Source organism: Centrocercus urophasianus, unplaced genomic scaffold (assembly GCF_019232065.1).
Source record: "Centrocercus urophasianus isolate 14NV4802_14NV808 unplaced genomic scaffold, USGS_Curo_1.0 seq_2, whole genome shotgun sequence".
Classification (NCBI taxonomy): Eukaryota; Metazoa; Chordata; class Aves; order Galliformes; family Phasianidae; genus Centrocercus; species Centrocercus urophasianus.
In genome coordinates this window covers 3,681,317-3,702,366 of record NW_024884755.1, presented here as the reverse complement: position 1 = coordinate 3,702,366, position 21,050 = coordinate 3,681,317, and the positions used below count along the sequence as shown (strand labels likewise).

Here is a 21,050-nt window from a genome sequence, read left to right as displayed (position 1 = left end):
GTCCATGCAAGACATAATATTGCTCAAGTTCTTTCTTTTCTTATCACCAGGAAATTGTTGCAAGCATTAAAATGGCACTGTCTACAGAAGTTGAAACTACCAGAATAACTACAAGTTCAGGCCTGTTTACTGAAATAATTATGGGAATATCAATACACATGTCCAATTTGGGCATCGATAGACTTTGTCTATCATTGTCATTTTGAACACAGCCCATCTCCACTTTATTTTCTTTTCAGCTTCGTGTCTCAAGAAGATAGAGGAAGACTGTAGATTTACCTTGAGCACTCATGGAACAGCAGTAAGACATACATTTAGAATACCATAGGTTGGGTAGTTGTACACTTTCCTTCAATATTGTGTATTCTTATCACTTGCTTTCTCAGTCAAGAAGTGTTAGCTAAATTTTGCATAACACCAGGGAGAGAAAGATGAGGTTTAGCAGAGGTGAAAATAAAAATAGTGGAGATTATCCTGTTAATATTAGGGAAATATACTGAAAGTAATCGGTGGCAAATAGTCAAAGATGCATTAATCTTCCCTCTTGAAGTTCAAATGTATTTACAGATTACCCAAATACATTTCAGCTGATTTGTATCAAAACCATGTACGATTCAACACCACCACAAATTTCTTAAAAGTGAATAATAAGATATGAGTCAACCCTAAAACTACTGGTAGTAGGATATAACTGTAGTGATCAGTAATTTAGATAGAGCAGTGACTTCCAGGCAGTATGATCTCAGAGCAACAGAGACCTGATTTATCAACCAAATGCCCCAAATTCTGTGTAAGATAGAGTAACATTTGCAAAGTAAGAACACTTTGAAGTTACTCTTCTTCTATGGGATATTACTTATATGTATGCAAAACAGCAGTGTTTTCTAGAGAGGTACAAATTTTCACTAAAATTCTGAAACTTTTCACCATATTGTTTTTATTTTCCGTGGGGGAAGGAAAAAAAAAACAAACAAATCAGCAATAAAAAAAAAAACCCTAGATTCTGCAGCAATTTCAGGTGCCCAGTGTCACAGAATGGCTTAGGTTGGAAAGGATCTTAAAGATCATTTATTTCCAACCCCTGTTCTGTGGGCAGAGTTGCCAGGCAAGTTGATCAGACTGCCCAGGGCCCCATGCATCCTGGAACTGAACATCTCCAGAAATGGGACATCCACAACTTCTTTGGGCAAGCTGTTCCAGTGGCTCACAACCATCTAAGAATTTATTCCTAATATCTAACCTAGATTCACCCCCCGGTAATTTAAAGCCATTTCCCTGTGTTCTATCACTATCTGTATGCATTCATTATTGTGAGCACTGCTGGTGTGAGACTGAAACAACTGTCAGTGGGAAGAATATAATTTATATTGTCTGTTTAAAAAAAGACTATGAAATTGCTCAGTGTGACTTAAAAATGTCTGCTTGACAATAGACTTATTTGGCTTGGTTCTTAGATATGTATGTAAAGTCTAAGTTTTTACACACATGCACAATTCCAAGGGAAACTTCTATTCAGACACAATAACTGTGATTTCTGTTCAAATTATGGTTATTTCAATAACTAAGGTGTTTCACTACAATTTTAGTAGACAACAGGCAGTTTATACTGATCTGATTTCTATAAATTACTGTTCAGTCTCACAAATGCTACCTACATATATAGATAGCAACCGTCTAAACCCCTGTTCTTGGTGACTACTTTAAAACTTTCATTAAAAATATTTACTGTGCTTTAACCAAGAGAAACAGTCCCATAGGGTGAATGCAGCCATCCTGGAGGCAACAAAGTACATAAAAAGAGAAATCTAACTAATACAATTTGTGATTGGCATTGCTCTTTTGTGGTTGACAGGAAAAACAGGCTCTGGCAGCCCAGAGATAATAGCATTTCAATTAAGAATTTGCAAACCTTTGTGGAAGAATCACAATCACAGGCATAAGCTGTACTGGATAGTATACTTTAGAACAATTCCTCCCCGTACAAAAAGAAAATTCCTTTTAAGGAAATGGGATCATTTGTCTAATTTTTCAGGTGTGTGTGAGTTTAAAAGAAAGTTCTGTTTTCTTTTGTATTTCCAAAACCCTCTAGAGATCAAAATATACAAACTTGAACATATCTAACCCAGACAGTGAAAGCCTGAGCTCTGATTACAGTGCTTTATCCTCATACAGGTTTAAGTTCACTGAAGAAGACAAACAAGGAAGAAGAGTTCCTACCACTGATGTGGCCTTTTGCAACCAAGGGTCTTTTCTTTAACAAAGTAACAGGAGATATCATCTTTCCCTGACTAGGAATCATTCACTATAAGCACAATGTGTTATTATTGGGATTTTTAATTGAAATGTAAATTCTGGGAACACTCTGACCTAATTTACTCACAGAGAAAGAGGGCAAAATTCTCATTTTCAAAGTGCTGTATAGACACCTCACTGTTATTAGTGAGTCTTGCTCAACGGACTGGGCCTCTGCTGCCCTGCTGAACAGACTGTATTTTACAGCATTCAGCCACAGCATATTTACACAGCACTAACAGTTGTTATATCAAGTAGTTTCCTCTATTCTATTTCTTTGAAGAAAATTTTTTTAAGCAATATTTTTAAAATATTTCAAAAATGACTGCGCTCTGTGGACAGGACACCAAAGCCAGCGACAGCAGCAGCACACTGCAGCAACTCCCCAGTTGACCCGCAGGAGGGCTGTGTCTGGGAACCCCCATGCTCTTGAAAGCTTAAATCAAATCAGAGCTGTTGGGCTGGGTTTTGATTTGTTTCTTTTTAACAAGTTAATTGTAGGTTTGAGGTTTTAAAGTTGAAAGAAAAACGGACAGAGAGAAAGACGGAAAGAAAGAAAAAGAACCAAGAGACTTCCATGGCATATCCACAGTTGAAAGAGTGCTTTGACTGATTTCACAGTATCTCAGGAGAGCCTTTTCAGGCATTTCATACACCAAAGTCCTACTACAAGGCTCGTGAGTCTTATGCACTTTTTTATTATATGTACCCAGAACTGAGAGCATTTACAATAACCTTACCATTTCTATAGACTTCTAGAATGAACAATCAAGTTCACAATAATAATGAACATGACAGAAATAAAGAAATGATGAGTGGCCGTTTAAAGCTTTATTCCTCCTAATGCTAACAAACATCTATATAAACTTCATCCTATCAGAGATTTGAACATCAATTAAGTTTTTGCCTGTTTGTGTGCTGCTTGTGTTTGTTTGTCACAAACCAGGACTATATTCTTTTTAGTGAGTAAAGCAGATAATGAATCAGACTAACGTGGCATGATCCTGGATCTCACAGAAATTAAGCATAGGCCCAATCCTGCCAATAGCCACATGAAAGATGGACACCTTGGAAAAGACAATGTCTTGTTCTCACCATCCACGTGAGATATGAAATCCAATTTTCTAGCTGATAAAAATAGTGGAGAAAAAGCCCAGAATATCCTAACCACTCATCTTTCTGTGTACTCTCAGATGTCCAGCAAAAATGTTAGCTGCCAACAAGGCTCAAATAATATCCATACTACTATTCTGACATGTATAGCTATTATACTAAAACTTTGTACACTTAAGTCCAAGACTTACTGCAGAGAGCTGAGATGAAAATGCAATTTAAGAAAAAAATAATTCTAGCTGCAGAGAAATCAGTGAGAAGGATAATAACTACAACTAAAGATGAGAAAGTATCAGTGATCTTGAAAATCCATAGGGCAGGAATTAAACACTATAATCAAATTGTTTTTGCAATCACTTAGCATCTCATTTGCTTGCTTTGCAAGCTGAAGAACCACTTGAGACAGACCATCTTGGAGAGTAACAAAGTGCACCAATAACTAACATGGGATTAAAAGAATATTGATAGCCTGTGACAAGCTGCTTCCTGAGAAATGTTTCTTAGTCAAATAGCAGCAATCATTAAATATATGAGGGTCAGTCAATTTAATCTGCTCTTTTTATATGGATTGGTTCAGCAAAGTAACAGAAGAGACAATTAATGCCTCCATAGCTTTTCACGCCATGACATAAGCCCATCATTTTTAAAACAAATACTTGAACGATGATTTTCCTCACTACTGCATGCAGCCATAATCATTTTAACAACTAGCAGCACCAATAAGAACTGACTATATTATGAGTCACAATTAGACATTCCAGGAAATCATTAGTAGAGTATATAGTACCTTTTAAGCAAGCAAATCCTTAAGTATTTAAATATGAAATGTAAGCTCCCATACTTCCTAAGATGAAATCATGGTCCTGGAAAGGCCACACCCCTCTGTGCCACTTCTCAGTTTATTATACAACCAGGCACACATTTAGGGATGTAACACTGGCATCAATGGAACAAACAACGTTTGAATGAGACGTGGCTACCGTTCAGGAGCAAAGCCATATAAAAAAAAATTTAGGGCGGGAAGCAAAAGAACTCTCACACAGCATAGAAAACTTCTATTGATTAAAAAAAGTGAGCTGCTTTGTAAAGATAATATCTTATTAAATGCTGTAGTAAAGAACTACACGCAGCTAACGGAATATTCATTTAACACTTCTACTTAGAAATTCAGAGCACTGGTCTACAATGAAATAATTAAATGAAACCCTACAAGAATTTCTAATAGATAAACTATAACTAGAATTTAGCCAAGATGCCATGGTAACTCTCCAGCTCCTGGTAGGAAGAGTTGCAAGTCCTTTAAAGGCTGGCCATAAGGCAGCAGCCAACCTTTCGAGGCTACCGGAGATCATCCAGCAGCAGAGAATCTGATCCAGGATCTGTGCAGGCTGCAAATGCAATGTTAATGGATTTTCCAGGGTCCTGAAGTAGCAGTTTGCACTGGACACAGCACTTCCACGCACAGACCTTTCATAGCATCACACTTTTCTCAGGTGTTCTCCTCTTGGCCCTTTCTGACAGTTGTTTGACAGATGATACAAATTGCCTGACACACATTTTAGAGTCAGATATTTAAGAAAACGAATTACAGCTGACATCTTTTGTGTAATGCTTTGTGACACAGATAGTTAAGGAGAGTGACACAGTCGGAAAATAATGTAGGCTGAAAGCTTTTGGAATGGCTCAGGATCCAAGGTGACTTTGTGCTGAATTCCATTACTTTTATAATTGTTTCTGATACAATTTCTGGGTGAGATACAAAGCCGAAAGCTTCCATTGACTTCTCTGTCTTTTTTATCAAGTCCTAGTGAGACAGCTATTCCAACTGAAGCATAATCAGTAAATCTTATACAGAATTAGATCTCACAATTAGCCTTTCAAACTTCACTCCTTGCACTTTGGTCATTGAGAGTAAATTTTCACCTTTTTGTTTTTAAAGAGAAAAGCATTTGTTTTTTGAGCCAGAGCGGAAAAGACATTGCAAGCATTCCAGCCTCATCTCATACACTCATGAAGAATTCTTAGCATGCTGAGCCAAAGATAATTCCTGTTCTTTTCCTTAGTTTGTTCAATAGTGAAGCAAGACAAGAGAAGAAAACAAGTGTGTGCCCTGATGTTATTCAGGTTGGCAGCAACTGACCTCATGCTGTTATTCTGGAAGCATTCTACTGCTAGCTGTATATTGCCCCAAAGACATCGGTCAATTCAACGGCTGAGCGTTGTTCTCTAACTTCAGTTTTGTAGGGAAAGCAAAAGCAAAGGACTGCAACAACAAAACACTAAAAACCCAACCACCAAACCAACACACACACACACACACACACACACACACACACAAAAAAAAAAAAAAAAAAAAAACCAAACAGAAAGCCAACTACCAAAACTAAATCAACCTCAAGCCCATGTGGAGATAAGCTAAGTTGTACGTATAAACTCACTATCATCATTTCATCTCAAAACTCTTTGAGACAAAATGTGCCTTCACGTGAGCATAATGCTGCAGAGAAAATAGGCTATAGGTAGAAGTCATGCAACATAGTATCAGACATATTCTACAATATCTTAACAGCATATCGATGCACAAACACTGCTGACACTCAGGACACATCTTTTCATCAGTTAAAATTGCTTATGAATATGGGAAAGTTACACAACTCACTCCTATAAAGACCAGGTTCCAAGAGCTCACATAGAGAAATGATATGCTGTGTCTGTTTATTGTGCAATGGGAATTGGTGTACAAAGTCTGGATCTTAGCATGCATCTAAAGAATCTGAAAAAAATCATTTTTAACTTAAAATATTTGGATTTGCTATTACAGTTCTGGAACATGGTTATCTTAAAATAAGCATACAACATTATCTTACATGGGAAGGAGTAGCAAAACGTGGCATTGCATTTCCATGCAACGACTCAGTAAATCTGGCCCTACTTAAGTTTCAGTGGCCACCAACAGTGTGAAGTATTGCTCAGTGGGAGAAAATAAGACAAATCCAGTCCAGAGTAATCCACCCATTTTAATTAAAAAACAAGAATGGAATTAAAGGTTGCTTTAGGCAATAATGATGAAGTTGAATTAGCATAGATAGAGGAAATCTTCCATTTAATGTTCTAGAACAATTGCATTTTAACATGTTTATTGCATTTATAATTCCTAAACATTTTTAAATTCTGTCAGATTATAATAAACACAAAGAACAAAGTTCCATCTCTGATCACTAGAACAGCCTTGGGATTCTTGTGTTTAGTTGCACAAGCTGTTCTTTGTCTTGGCGTAGAGACTTAAACAAGCCTGCAGACTAACTCAAACACCACCCAGTGGAAAATGGAAGCTACTGCATTACAGCAGCAGCTTCGCCTACACCACCTTATCTTTGTGGGAAAAGTAAAGCATTTCAGAAGACCGGACAGGAAGGCAGCTTTCTCTCAGATGAAGAGAAAATAGCTAAAGCAGGCAGCTGATACTGGGATGCAAAACTAGATAGAAGAAATAACAAAAGCCAGCAATTACAGCTGCCATTTTACAACAGACTTCAAAAATAAGTGACTTTCAGCAGCTTGAGCTAATGAATCAGTCTCTTCAATGACTGAATCAAAATGGCTTCTGTGTATCAGTTATGATTCCTGCACTGATCAGGACATCATAACTTAAAAGTATGCACCACGTAATTCATGTGCCCTTTGCACTGCAGACCTCAGAGAACAGTAGTCAGCACCACCTCACCTGCCACCAAACACAACCCCAACCAGGGCTGTACAACCTACGCTCACTGAAAGAAGAGATCAAATAGGCACAACAGGGAGGGAAGGAAGGAAGCATACATAACTGCACTGCTAAGAAACAGAAAACTTGTTGATTTCTTTCTAGACAAACACTGCTCTTTGCATCATGTGGAGAAAGCGTTCCTAGAAGTTATGTCATTGACTGTCCTATTGTAATGTAGCCAAACAAGAGACATTGTTCTTTTCCTCCTTCCTGTGCTATCTCAAAGAGCCTTGTACTGCTAACGGATATTCATAAGGCACTTCACAAATCTATAACTTCATTTCATGGCTGTATTCTATACAAAATTAAAAAAAAATACAAATCAACTTATACACCTGGACCTTCAATTTTTCCTGATTTTAATCCAGTTTCCAGAATACTCACATAATTTTCTTCTATATGTTTAGCATTGCTTTTGTCTGTATACTTCGTCATAGAAAAAATTTGGTTAGATGCAATATCTGAGGATCATTAAGTCCAACCACCTGCTTGCATCGAGTCATCCAAAGCATACACTCACACTTCAGTAAGGATACACAATTTTACATTTACTGTGTTTTGTACAAGTAACTGCAATTCTCTTCCCAGGAAGTAACTATCAGAAGCTTACACGCATGGAAAACCAAAGCAGAAAATTCATGCTTCTCTGTTTATCCACCTGAGAGTCCTCTAAAGTTCAGAAAAATGATCACTAAGACAGGTAGCTCGTGAGTAATTTCAGTTGAAACAGAACGTTTGCTTACTTCCTGCTCGCCAATTTGATGCCAATTAACAAAAATCTTCCATATTTCTGCATAAAGCCAGGAATTTACTGCAGGTCTGAATGCAATCAGTGCCATGGATGCCCTCCATTTAAAAACATAATATTCTCATAACTGCTTATATAAATTGACCTACTGTTTTTGTTTTTTTTTTCCTCCATGCGGAAAAAGAAACTGTAGGAAGATGCAGCCCTTGGCAAATGGTGAGAGGAGAGGAAAAAGCAGTGACTAATTTGAGAAGTAGAGAGTTATACCTCAGCGATACTTGACAGCAGTCAGCTTCTTCATTTTGCCAGCCTCAAAATGGATGAGTAATAGATAAACACATTATCAAAATGAATGGCAACAAAGTAATCAGTCACACCATCAACAACAATAAACAATATACCAGTCAGCTATACTGAAGTTAAATATTCCATTGAAACAAATACATATATCCAACAGCTGGTAAGTCATACTGTTGGCAGCTTTATGAAGAAAACATTGCATTGTTTGTATTTTGAGCTGATTTTTAACTCTTCAGCAATATAATTTTTTAATGGAAAGATAAGAGATTGTACAAAGCTTATTCAGTTTCAAAACAGCATGCTGTCTTTACACGGATAATGTAGTTTTCTGTGCTGCTAGAAGTTACCTACAAGCATTTATGTTGTATTCTACTTTACTCATCCACTCTTATGCTTCTAGAATCCATTAAGTATGCTTTTCAACTAAACATGTTAAAATCTTACTCGGTGCGATTGATGATCTGAATATAAATAAGTGAGCCCTCCATGGTATAAATGGTCTAATTACATAGGATTTTTCTTGTCTATTTCGCATAGACAAAGCATACACTTAGTTCAGTAGTCTAAATGATCTCCTCCTTCTTCAAAAAATTTTGTGAGAACTTGTCAAAGAAGCTGAATGAAATTGCCCAAATACAAATGTAAGATGCTGAGAAACATTGGTGGCTCATGAGTTCATACTTTACTGAACACCCTGGAGCTGGGATGCAAGAGCAGAGCAAGCTGTATCTTAAGAATAACATGTCAAAGATCTTTGTCCCAACATTCGAGCTCCTCTGTAGATCAGGACTCACATATGCATTAACTGCATATTCTTTATTGATTGATGTGATAATTTTTAAAGTCTGATTTTCACATGGAATTTTACAGCCACATTCAACTCAAAGTAAGCTTTACTTCAGATATAAGATGGAAGTAAAACTGTCACTTCAGACAAATTTTTTAGGCTGATTTGATTTTTAGAAGAAACAAAGTTACAACTGCTCCATAAAGAATGAAATGTTAAATCTAACGTATCAGGAATCGTGAGCGGCTTGTGAACTAGCTTCTTAGACCAGCTTTAGACTGCAATTTTTTTTTCAGATGGGACTAGTTAAGAGATGTGCTTGTCTGTGACACAAAAATATTCTAAATGCATTTCAACTAGAGCTTTCGTGTACAGCAAATATTCAGTTAACCAGCTTTAGACTGCAATTTTTTTTTCAGATGGGACTAGTTGAGAGATGTGCTTGTCTGTGGCACAAAAATATTCTAGATGCATTTCAACTAGAGCTTTCGTGTACAGCAAATATTCAGTTAACAGTAAAAGGTAATAAAGAGTAGAAGTTTTATAACTTGCAACCATCTGTGTAGGTTGGATCTCTTAAATCACACGCTAGACCAGCACTGTGAGATGTGAGGCTCTTTCTGTCATAAATCCAAGCAAGTCATCTCATTGCCAGGGCTTTCTGGTGGTTCCCACATTCATCTGTGGAAATAGTTGGAAGCTAGAATTTTTAAACTTCCATTTACACTTTAGGTATCAATGCTGTAAATAAGATGTGAGGAAATGGGTGGCAAGTAGATACTGATAGCGTACTCCTTCCATTGCTATCTGATGTTAAAGATCACGAGTCAAGGTTTTGACCTTCATTGTTTCTATGAAGTTTTGGCTATATTGTGGCACAATACAACAGGTGCTATATCCCAAGTTTCACACATATGTATGTACTTATCTACACTGTGAGTGTAACAAGAAAAAGGGAGCTAGCATTAGCCTATTTCACTCACCTACAGAAGCAGCCCAATTACATTCATAATTGTAGCAGGGAACCAGGTGTCACAGCCTGTAAGGCACGGTTCTTCCTTCGCTTACATCTGGTTTACAGCAGCACGAATAAAAAGGGAACTGGAAGCCTAGACTCACTTCTCAGCTCTATCACCAAGCCACTGCTGCATTTGGGCAAATTACTTAACTAATCCTTACTTCAATCCCACACTTTGTTAAAGAGGTAAAATGATATTTGTCCACTCAGCAGGGCACTGCTGTTATCTAACACCTACATCTAGACAATATTTTGAGAGCCCTCGATAAATGGTGCTATTGAAAGAAAAAGCAGTGTCCTCCCACCCCCTTCTGACTTAAGCAGAGAGCCAAAGCACAGGGCACTCTCTCTCCATTAGCAGAAATTGATGATAAAGTCAGCTCCTTCTTGGAGACAAACAAAATCCCGCATCCCCAAAATGTAATGAGAATTAAGCGGCTGGAGATGATTTCTTTTCACTTAATGTTTTCTACTCTCAGCATTTAACTCCAAAAGCTCCAGTACTTCTCTAACATAAATGTTGTCAGCGTGCATGTGGGTCTGGCACATGCTTTTTTACTGCTTATTCCTTCTCCTTTCAAACTGTTTTTGCTGCTCCTCAGTTGTGCTGAAGCAATACTCAATAAAGCCTCTATCTGCAACTGCCTGCGAGGCCTCGTGTGCCTTTGTCCAGCTGGAGGCCCACAGCGCCCTACCTGCTTCAATAAAGGGCCTTAATGGCTTCTTACAAACTTACTAAAATGCAGGACAACGTCAAAAGGCTCAGCTTCAACCTACAGCAGTATCACCATCAATACAATGGCTAACAACAGCAAGCATTTCCTGGCTGTTCATAAGTCAGTCTAATCTCAAGGCACCATACTATGCAAAACAGATTCATGCAACAATTTCCTTTCTTAAAAACAATTTCTATTTTCTTAAATAGAAGTGGCAGCCATCCTGCCTGAAAATAAGTTGTTAGCAGTCATTTTCAATTCCCGTTATTCCTCTTTCATACATGTGCCATATGTTCTCAGAAGTTCCCATCCTAAGATGTCAGCAGCACAGTAAAGTCACTTCTGCATATTGCTTTGTACAGCTGAAATTAATGCAGGTTTTGGGGCACAGTTCCTGCTTAAGGTATTAACTAGCACAGCAGCATCTGCTTCTACAGCTCTTGCAGCATAAGCATGCTCTGACAAGCGTGGCTTCATCCTCCCACAGTAAGACCTCTGTTCTGGCAGCATATTTCATGCATTACTTGGCTGCCTGGAGTTGGAGAAGTGAAGCGATATTTTCATGGTACCAAAAGTAATGCAAGTATTCCTGTAGTATTTTTCCTGAATATTTCTTGTTGTGGGGCTGAGTATTTTCTGAGTTGTGGGGCTTTTTGCTCATTTCATTTTACTTTAGTTTCATTTCACAATGCAACATACTACAAATCCTAACTCAGAAAAAAACATCTTACATAGCATTCAGATGGAATATTGCTCTTCCACAACAAGAGACAACATCACTCAATTCCTATTTAAACACCAGCACTTTATGGCATTGTTGATGGGTAGATTTTTAGTGACTTGTAAATGAGATTTTATTAAGTATGGAAATAGACAAATATGGAAACATCTCTTATGTTTTAGATCCCAAAGACATCACTTTTCAGCAGGTGTGCCCTCCTGGGCAGCTGCTCAAGATTAGTAAATTGCAAGTGCAGGATTATTTTATTTTATTTTTTTAAATATGGCTAAAGAATAAAATCTTCAGTCTGGAAAGTTGGAGTCAAACCGCCACAATGAGCACCTGTTGAGAAAGACCATTATTTGGGCTTGGGTTCTGGGTGAAAAGATCACTGTGAATTAATTTTGATTGCTTCACAAAACTCTGCATAACAAATGGTCTCTGACAGGGGTATCAGGGGACTTCCATTTGAAGGGGAGGAAAAAAAAGATTTTGTTTCTAGGAAGGTAACATAATCTCTGCAGTGACATTAAAACACCAGTGGCTGCACTTGGCAGAACCTCTTTTGAAACAGATTGTATTTGCTTAGGTTACCAGGTATTATGCTTTGGGAAAGGAAAGTGAAACAATCGATATCAGAATCTTATCTAAAAGATTAGCTTAAAAAGAATATGGTCAGAGATCCATGAATCCTGAATTGTTAAGGCAGTTCTTTGCTCACGGGTTTATTAAAAGCCTCATTTCTATGAGTTCTGGATGGCTATAAGTACTGCCAAGATGAAAAGGGAGAAGAGGATAAATCAAACAAAAGTTTCTGCAGTCAACTAAATACAGAAGCTTTCCAGCATGAGTTAATTCTGACAGCAAGTTACAGTAACACAAAGGATAATGTAACATCTGGCAAATATTTCTCTTTTAGTATAGAAGTTATTGAATATGAAGTTTTTCTCTCTCTGGAATGAGGTTTCAACCTGAAATACACAACAGTGCTACCTGTCTGTCACTCCCTGATTAAATGGAAGGCCAAGCTTACCATCTGTTTGTGCAAATGAAAAGCAATATTCCACCAACTACTCTGCATGACCACTTTACTTAAGTGTTTTCTGCAAAGCGATTTCTAGTTTAGCCAGGCTTATTTTTAGAAGAATAAGCTAAAAGCATAGTGATTTCTGCTGATAATCATGATCCAGTTGACTTTATGCTTGATTTGTCAACACTGAGCAATTAATATTGTATGAATTACTACATCTACGATTCACTCATAATTGACTGTAAAAGCTACATGCATATGAAAACAATTAAGTGCTCATATCAATGTTTCCCTTTTTATTGTGCTTCTTTTTAAGGCTCAGTTATGTCATCATCTGGGTATTAATTGCATCTACACAAAGATTGTGATATTTGGATTCATACAGGTACAGAAGGCTTCTGTCTACACCTTACAAAATCATTGCAGCCATACTGAAGTCACAGCACAGCCACACATTGTTAAATAAAAGTAACAAAAAGTCTAGAGAAATCAATCCTGCACTTTGTTCACTTCTGATACAGGTAGGAGTGGCTCTAACATTAGATTACAACCAGCATCTAACCTTCTCAAGTCTTGCAGCATGTTCATTTTACACGACAGGGCACAGCAGCCACCTGAAAAACAGAAGACTGGAAATGCTGTGTTCTACTTGCTCTAGGAACCAGACTGATATGGTACCAACCCCAGAACAGAAACATTAGGAGACACCTTCAAGCACCCATAGGGCTCTGGCGTAAAGGACACAAACAAACTGATCCGTGTGGAGAAGCAAGCAGGCTCTGTACTGTTCAAGCAAACGCCAGCTCCATGTACCTGTGTGTGCCTTGGATGACACTGCTGTCCTACAGCTGTCGGGTTCAGCATCTGCCATCCCAGAACTGACCCAGAGAGGGACACACACGAGAGGAGCTGACTGCACAGAGACAGTGCCCAGCATGAATCATTTCCCTTTTGGAGGACATACAAGTTTTTCCTGCAACTTTCATCAAGCCTCAGCTACCCTGAATTTCTTGAAGTTATCGCATGCCTCGCATCAAGCAATATGTTTACTCTCACTAATTCCAAACTTCCTTTAATATAATACAAGAAGCAAAGGGTAAGAATGGAAGAAAAATATCCTGAAGATGTTGCTAAGTTTTATTTAGAGATATACATATATATATACACATACACACACACGATGACTCTAATGATGATTCTACACAACACATTCAAAAAGCAGAGCACAGATTCCACTGGAGAAACACAAGTAGAGGGAAATATGTAACACATTCTGGTTTCCCCCCCCCCACATCTCCAAAATAAACTACAAATCTCCTATGTTGAAAAGTTCTTCCTTAAGTTAATAAAATCTGTCACTTTCCATAATGGTTGATTTGAAGAAAGTCCACAGGTGCAGCATTCTGTTGTTCACAGCTTGGCAAGTCACGGCTTATAATAAAAAGCCTTGTGTTATGGTCCTCCTTCCCCATCAATTCACATCAAGTATTATTAGAATCATCTGCCACCTCAGTGGTGCTTCCTCTGTGCTCAAACTGCAGAAGCAACAATGACATTTTACAGCTCTGCAGGTGCTGCTGTGTGTGGTCACTAACACAGAAGCGTGGCCTGCTATTGTTCCCCAGCAGCACTTTGATCTCTGGCACAAAAAGCCGCATAGCTGGCTGCCCCATTCATTTTGGGCTGGGTTTATATGGGGAAGAGGAAAAAAGAGGTGACAAGAGATGGGCAATCCATAATATTTATTTCAACAAACGCTTCAAATCTTTTTAAACATCATAAGAGCATGGCTCATTAAACTACAACAGCCTCGAAATTGTGTTATAAAACCACAAAACAAAAAAATCAATACTTCTACTGGGAAAGAGGTAATGAAATATATTGAGTTGGCTGAAAAGTGGTTTGTATGAATCATAATATTATTATGCACGCACCACTTCCACTCCCAATACTTAAAGTTAACAAACTAGTTAACAAACGTTTGCTTCCCCATCACTTAAACAGGTGCTACAAGGTCGTATTTATCAAAATTACTTTCCAGAGTCAGTCCTCCTGCTATAAATAATGCTGGGATACAGGGGCTTAGTAAAGGGAGGGCAACTCAATGCGTATCTGCTACCTGAGCTTCAGCTGCTGTATTATTTCTCAGCCTGATCAATACTCCGTTCCATGAGAGCAGAGGAAAACGCCACAACATCACCCTGATGAGTCACTGTAGGTTTATTACTGAGCCAGAAGGACATAGAATTTCTGATGCTAGTGAAGACTAATTTTGATAGCACCATTTGACCGCTATTAAATAGTTTAGCTCTGTTTCAAGTCCTTGCAATACCTTGGCCAGTTTTTCCAGTGGTGTCAGATAAATGCTTCTGGAATTAACACTTCCTCTGCTACAGAAAAAAAAAAAAACAACAACAAAAAAACAACAACAACAAAAAAAAACACCCTCTCCAAAATATTTTGATTTGGAATTACTTCTGCTTTACTTCAAGCCAGGGTTATTACTCTTCAGATGAATCCATAGAAATGGCATTTTTAAAAAAATGAATACAAACACTGTAAGGTAAGCAAACAGACAGAGGCACTTGTGGAGCAGCCTAAATGCTGGGTTTTCACAGGTGAAAGGCAGGCTTCTGCCCAGGACCCACAGTGCAGTTTTGCATCAAACAGAACCCAGGAAGAAATGGACACCAGTCTGCCTACACTTCCTCCCAGACAGGAACAGGGAATGACTTATTTCTCAATGTATTTCCCAAGAGAATCAACCCTGAGCACTCACAAAAGCTCAGCAGCCACTTGCAGCCAACATTCTCTCACTCTCCCCAGAAACGCAAACCCTGATCTGCCAGCATTGCCCATCCCTGCCAATCTCCTTTTGGAGTATAATCCATATAATTTTGGAGATAACAAAAGCTTCCCATACCAAAATTCATCCATTTAAAAGGACAGGGCTGAACCCACATGAGTCTTTAGAGAAATAAAGAAAGCCATATATTAAAAAAAAAAAAATTGATGGAGTAACTTTTAAGACTTGGTCAGAAGCTGCACACGTCAAGAGAGTAACACAGGATAACTTTACATCTCTGCACCTCTCATTTGCTCAAGACGATCAAAATGAGATCAAGTCCTGGTTTATGACAAAGTCACCAGAGACAATTCCACAGTCACCACTGCTATAGTCAAAAACTCCTCTGCACAACCCCTGTTGCTCCATGAGCCCTGTGAGCACATGAACCCACTGGCACTGGACTTCAGCCACTCCAGCGTCCCACAGCAGAGCAGCCATCTCAGCCATCTGTATGTGCTGCCATCTTGGGCTACTCATGGTGATGCTGGAGAGAGCCAAAATGGCCAACACTTAACAGGAGGGGGAGAAAGGGTGCTACAGCTGTTAGCTATTGATACTTCATCCTAAATTTATTTTTACTTTATTATTTTCTATAAATACTCATGTCTTTCATCGGCTCTACTGCTGCTAGAGCCTTTTCCAGAAACTGTCAGTGTCATATGGAAACTTAACCCCTAACAGAGAAAAAGAAATCAAGAAAGAAACTAGGAGGCAGTGGAAGAAGAAACGTTGAAAATTACTAATTCTGAAGAAAGAGGAATGTCACATCACCATAGGACTGCTACTTCAAAGTCTTCCTACAGGTGCTGGCTGCCCTGGTTCTGAGCCCAGCAGTGCCAGGCTCCCCACTCACACACACAGTCTACTCACCTAACTGACTAATTGCTTTCCTTTTCCTAGCTGCTTTTTTGTTTGATGGGTACTAACACACAGAAGAATGTTAGTGTGTCAGCTGGGAACTGCCCACTGTCATCAGGGGGTGGGGAGGAATACTGCCCCAACTATTCATTTCTGTTTTTACTGCTGCCAATGTCTAACTTTCCGAAAGAAGTAAGCCCCCCAAAACTAGCAATATATGAAATCAGGACTTTGAGTTTTAGTTGACAGTTACTACAGACTCTTGAAGAAGTGAAAATCACTCCTCTTTTTGTAAGTCATTACGTGGAAAAGTTCTAAACACATACATACTGCAATGACTTATATCACACACAGCCAAAGTTTCAAAACACAGTTATGCTTTCAAAAGCAAAGATCACCACTGCCACATAGGGTTACAAAAAGCAAACTGATCAAACCGAAAAGAAAAAAAAAAAAATCCATCAGATACAAAAATAATGCTTTTCTTCAGCCATTACTCCTAGTGCTCAATGGTAGACACTGCTATGAGCTGCATGTCGAGAAATAGCTGCACTGCTCTGCTTGCTGCTAGCAATTTCATATAGTGCATGCAGATACATATTCTATGGGACAAAACAGAGACCATCACATAATGTTACAGAGACTTGCAGCGAAACCAACAGCTGCAGAGGAGCCCAGTTGTCTCACTGCTCATGCCAGCCTCAAACCAACCAGGAGGACAGAGGCTACAGGACTGAGCCTGAATTGCCATGCTACACAGCACCTAGCATTTTATTTCTGACTAGATATGACATTCCCAATTCCACCTGCTTAATTTTACCAAATATTGCATTTCTATTCCAAGAGAGTATCCACATGGCACATTAGTAATATAGCTTCCAAATAGCTTCCAAGCTACAAATTCAAAATAAATAAAAATGAAAGGTAAGAAATTATTGCTAGAACTGTTTTACGGGGCATATAAAGAGATTAAAGCACTTGGACCAGGGCGATGAACACCCAGAAAACGTAGTTTTCATTTACTGATTCAGACACCACACTTCAACCACAAGGGGAACTTCACATAAGGCTTCAAGGCTCCAAACCATGCCATATCAAAGTGTAGTTAAGTTCCATTTGACAGCATTAACAATAAGGAACTGCGCGCATCAAGCTAGTTCATGCATCAGTACATGGAGAGTGGTGGAGGGAGAAAAAAAAAGTTATCTGTTCAAATAACACCAATATATTAAATTAAATTTCGGTGCTGCAGTCAACTTTTCATTCTCACTAATGGCTTTTAAGAAAGCCAGGCATTTTTCCCCTCAGTCCATTTTTACCTTTTCCCTCCATTTGACAAATATTGATTTTCATTTCCTCCAAGTTTAAGTGCACTGAATACTATTGCGACTGTTTTGTTTGCTTTTTTGTTTGTGCCTCAGCTTTATCGAGGATGCCAGCATGAATGCATTGAGCTTTGGAAAGAGAGAATTGGTTTAATAACGTCTTCAAATCCAGGAGAGAACACAGAAGCAGACACTACTGTTTCGTATAGGTCAAGCAAGAAAAGTGACTGTAAGCAACTACATAACATCCATAAGGAGATGACAGAAGTAATGGTCTGGGTGTTTTAAGCTGTTCTACTATCTTGTGTCACGACAGAAGTGTTCTTTCTCTACTACAGCGCAATGTTAGACATACTGTCTTAAATGGCCTTCGGTGGCACTTTAAGCTGAGCCTGTTCCATATGCAGTCCTTCAGGAGGGTAACATCTCCTGCAGTTCTGTCTCAAACAAGCCGCAGAATTATCAGTTGCCTTCTCTTGAACTCAGTGGTGTTGGCTCTGCCTCAAGTTTCATAAGATCTCCTCAAGCTTTGTGAGCCTTCCTGGCATGTCTTGGATATCTGCTATCTTGGACATGATGACCTTAGAATCATTTAGGCCAGGAAAGGTCATTGTCTTAAAAGCCAGATACACCTTTAGAGCAACTGTCTGTGCAGAGCCCACTCTGTTAAAGCCAAAACATTCTGAACTGACTTCAGAAGGGGATTCAATCCAATTACGTGCACCAGAGGTCTAGGCTGATAGGAAGTGATCCCCACAACCAAGCCAACTATCACAGCCAGCCTCATTTCCCCCAGCAGCTCTGACAACTTGCCAAGAGGAGTCACTATTCATTCCAGGCAACTAAAACATAGAAAACCTTTGCGGACTGTCTCTCTATAATTTGCTATTAGCTGAATACTCTAACCAACAGAAAGATAGGAGCTTGCATGAGACACGTTTAGTAACAAAGACGATTATCCCCTTAACTGCTATTCACGTGATACAAACGTTAACTTCCCTACCTATTGAATGGCATTTTAAAATTCCATTGAAAGGAAGGCAATTTAGAATTATTCACAGCTAAAGAAAGTTCAGTAGCAGAACAGGTATTGGTTTGATAAATGTCTTGACATTAGTCATCTGGATAGTCTTAAGGGCTCAGCTTCCTACTGTATTCTCCAGCAAGCAAAGGAAATAAAGTGATGACCAGCAAGGCTACATTTATGACATTGTGCCAAACCACTGCACGTTTCTCTTTCCATATTCAGTTCCAAACACTGCTTGTGTTGAACCACCTGATGCCAGGTGCTGCAGGGCTTCTGCTACACCCATCTGACATTGTGATGCTGCATTTTTAAGACCTTTAAATAATAAAAATAGACCTTTGCACTTTAGCATTGCCCTGATCAAGAGAACTGTCTGTACAGATGATGTGAATGTCTGCAAACGCAGAGAGACTTCTTACTTAGAGGAAATGACACCAGAAGTTTCAGGGCCAAATGTTCCAGTAAGGATGTTCCTTATTTGCACTCACGACCCAGTCTGACACAAGTATGGACGTGTCTTCAGTAGCCATCTAACCAGAAGCAAACTGCTTTGCAAAAGTTACAGTAACTTCCAGAAGTTAAGAAAAGCCTGCAGTTCAGCTTTGATCAGTCAGCTGCTGCAAAAAGGAAGATGTCATGGCTTTGTTACTCCAAAACCCTCCAGCAGGTGGGTGAGAACACTCACAGGTGTTCTACACAGAGCCACCTGCCTGCAAGCCTTCAGTCCCGTACACCCTGCAGGCTTTCTACCGAATGACTTCTACATCTCAGTTTTCACCAGCTCCCTCAAAGCTAAATAGATTTGATCATCAAAGATTTCCCTCCTGTTTTCTCCCTTAGCGCTGTAGCAACTGGACAGATCAATACAATGGGAAAGGCATTACAACAGAGCCATGATGAGGGAAGAACCAACACAATAAAGGAAATGAAGACAATTGCTTACCCATATCTGAAGATTGCAGGCTCATAGGGGAAAGCTTCACCAAGAAGGGATCTCCAACCTGAGATCCTCCCCCCAGTGGCAGCCAGCCCTTAAAAGAGGCCTAAGAGGTGCAGCCGGGTTCCACCCCTCTGGTCACACAGCTGAATTGCCTTCACCTGTGCTCCCAGGGCTGACTGGATCCTTTCCCCAGGTGCTTAATCAGTGGGTCAGGCCATGACTCAACAGTTATGTACAAGAACTCGTCCTTATTCCCATGACACTGAGTGACTTTGCCTCTTAAAGATTTAGGCTGTGGATTCAAAAATAAATCTCTAAAGAAAAACTGAAGATAGAAGAGACTTGTAGTAGGACTAAGCTGTAGTATGATTCGAGACTGAAACTTGCTTTTGATCACTGCCATGCTTACACCTCACTTACCTGTGACATACTTGGGTCTCTGCGCGTCATTCAGGAACTCTGAGTGTCTCACACCTTCAGAACAAGCAGATCCTCCCAAGCAGCAATCACCACGTGCTGGCTATTTTCTAGGCATCCTCTAGGCCACTGCCAGTAGTGACAGGACTGGCTCAGCTACTCTTATATTAACTATAGCCTGGATGTAAAAAACAGAAATACAAAATCAGGAGAGAGAACATAGGCATAGCTATCTGTAACCCTTTGCTAGGGAAGTTGCACATTCTCCAGTTATTTCTGATCTTCTCCATAGATAATTCCAAACTTCTATTCCTCCTTAACATTTTGCCTAGGAAAAAGTATTTATACAAAAGATTGTATTGTATGTGAAATCTTTAAGTCATTATATTTCAGCTCAGCAGCTAAAAGACATATTGCTTCTGGCTTGTGTAAATAACCATACCCATTTATTTGCAAAACATTATTTTAACTTCTGTCAATTCATATTCATGAGGGAAGGAAGCCAGATAGAAAACGATCCTTTGATTTTAAATAAATAAATGGAGAAGTACTGCAGCCTGGCAGGGAGCAAAAAAAAAGGGGGGGGGGAGGGGGAAGGCAAAGGGAACTTCAGTCGCACTTTCACATGCTAAATAACAGCAGCCTCCTGCATAGGTGCAACCCGGTAGCTTGTGGCTTCGGGGACTCCCAAAAGCACACATGCCCTCACCAACCACACCCCAGCACAGGAGGCAACGCGGAAATCCATCCCCCTTTTCCCCGACAAAAAGCCTTTGGGACTTGGCTGTCATCTGCACGTGGAATAAGCCGGGCAGTCCCGCTCGCACCTCTCCGCCGCCCCTGCGGAGCAGCGCGCTGCTTCCTCTCTCCATCCCCCACCGCCTTTCATCCCTCCTGCTCTGCGCGAGCGGGGCTGCGCCGTCAGGCACGGCGTGCGGCTGCCGGCCGGCGCTACGCAGAGCTTTGGGAGCGCCCGGCTCCAGGCGCTGCTGCCCCGCGGTGCTGCGCGCTCCGCCGCCCGCCCGCCTTCCCGCACGGGGAGGTTCAGCGCGCTGCCAGCCCGGTGTTTATTAAATAAATCGCTGCTGAGTGAAGAAAGCGACACGTTAAGGGGGATGAGCTGAGTGATCTTTGGAGCTTGGAA

General features: G+C 39.7%; 1 protein-coding gene across 2 annotated transcripts in view; it reads right to left on the bottom strand.

The window, feature by feature from the left end:
• Window positions 1-21,050, bottom strand: part of LOC122161907 — a 218,954-nt gene that overhangs the window by 197,488 nt on the left and 416 nt on the right. The window contains exons 1-2 of one of the 2 annotated variants that reach the window (XM_042821674.1): window positions 20,734-20,797; window positions 19,910-20,084 (exon numbers count right to left, since the gene is read on the bottom strand). The gene's annotated coding sequence lies outside the window, so the exon portion shown is untranslated. Of the gene's footprint in view, window positions 1-19,909; window positions 20,085-20,733; window positions 20,798-21,050 lie in introns of those variants that run through there. The other variant, XR_006169342.1, reaches the window with a different exon arrangement.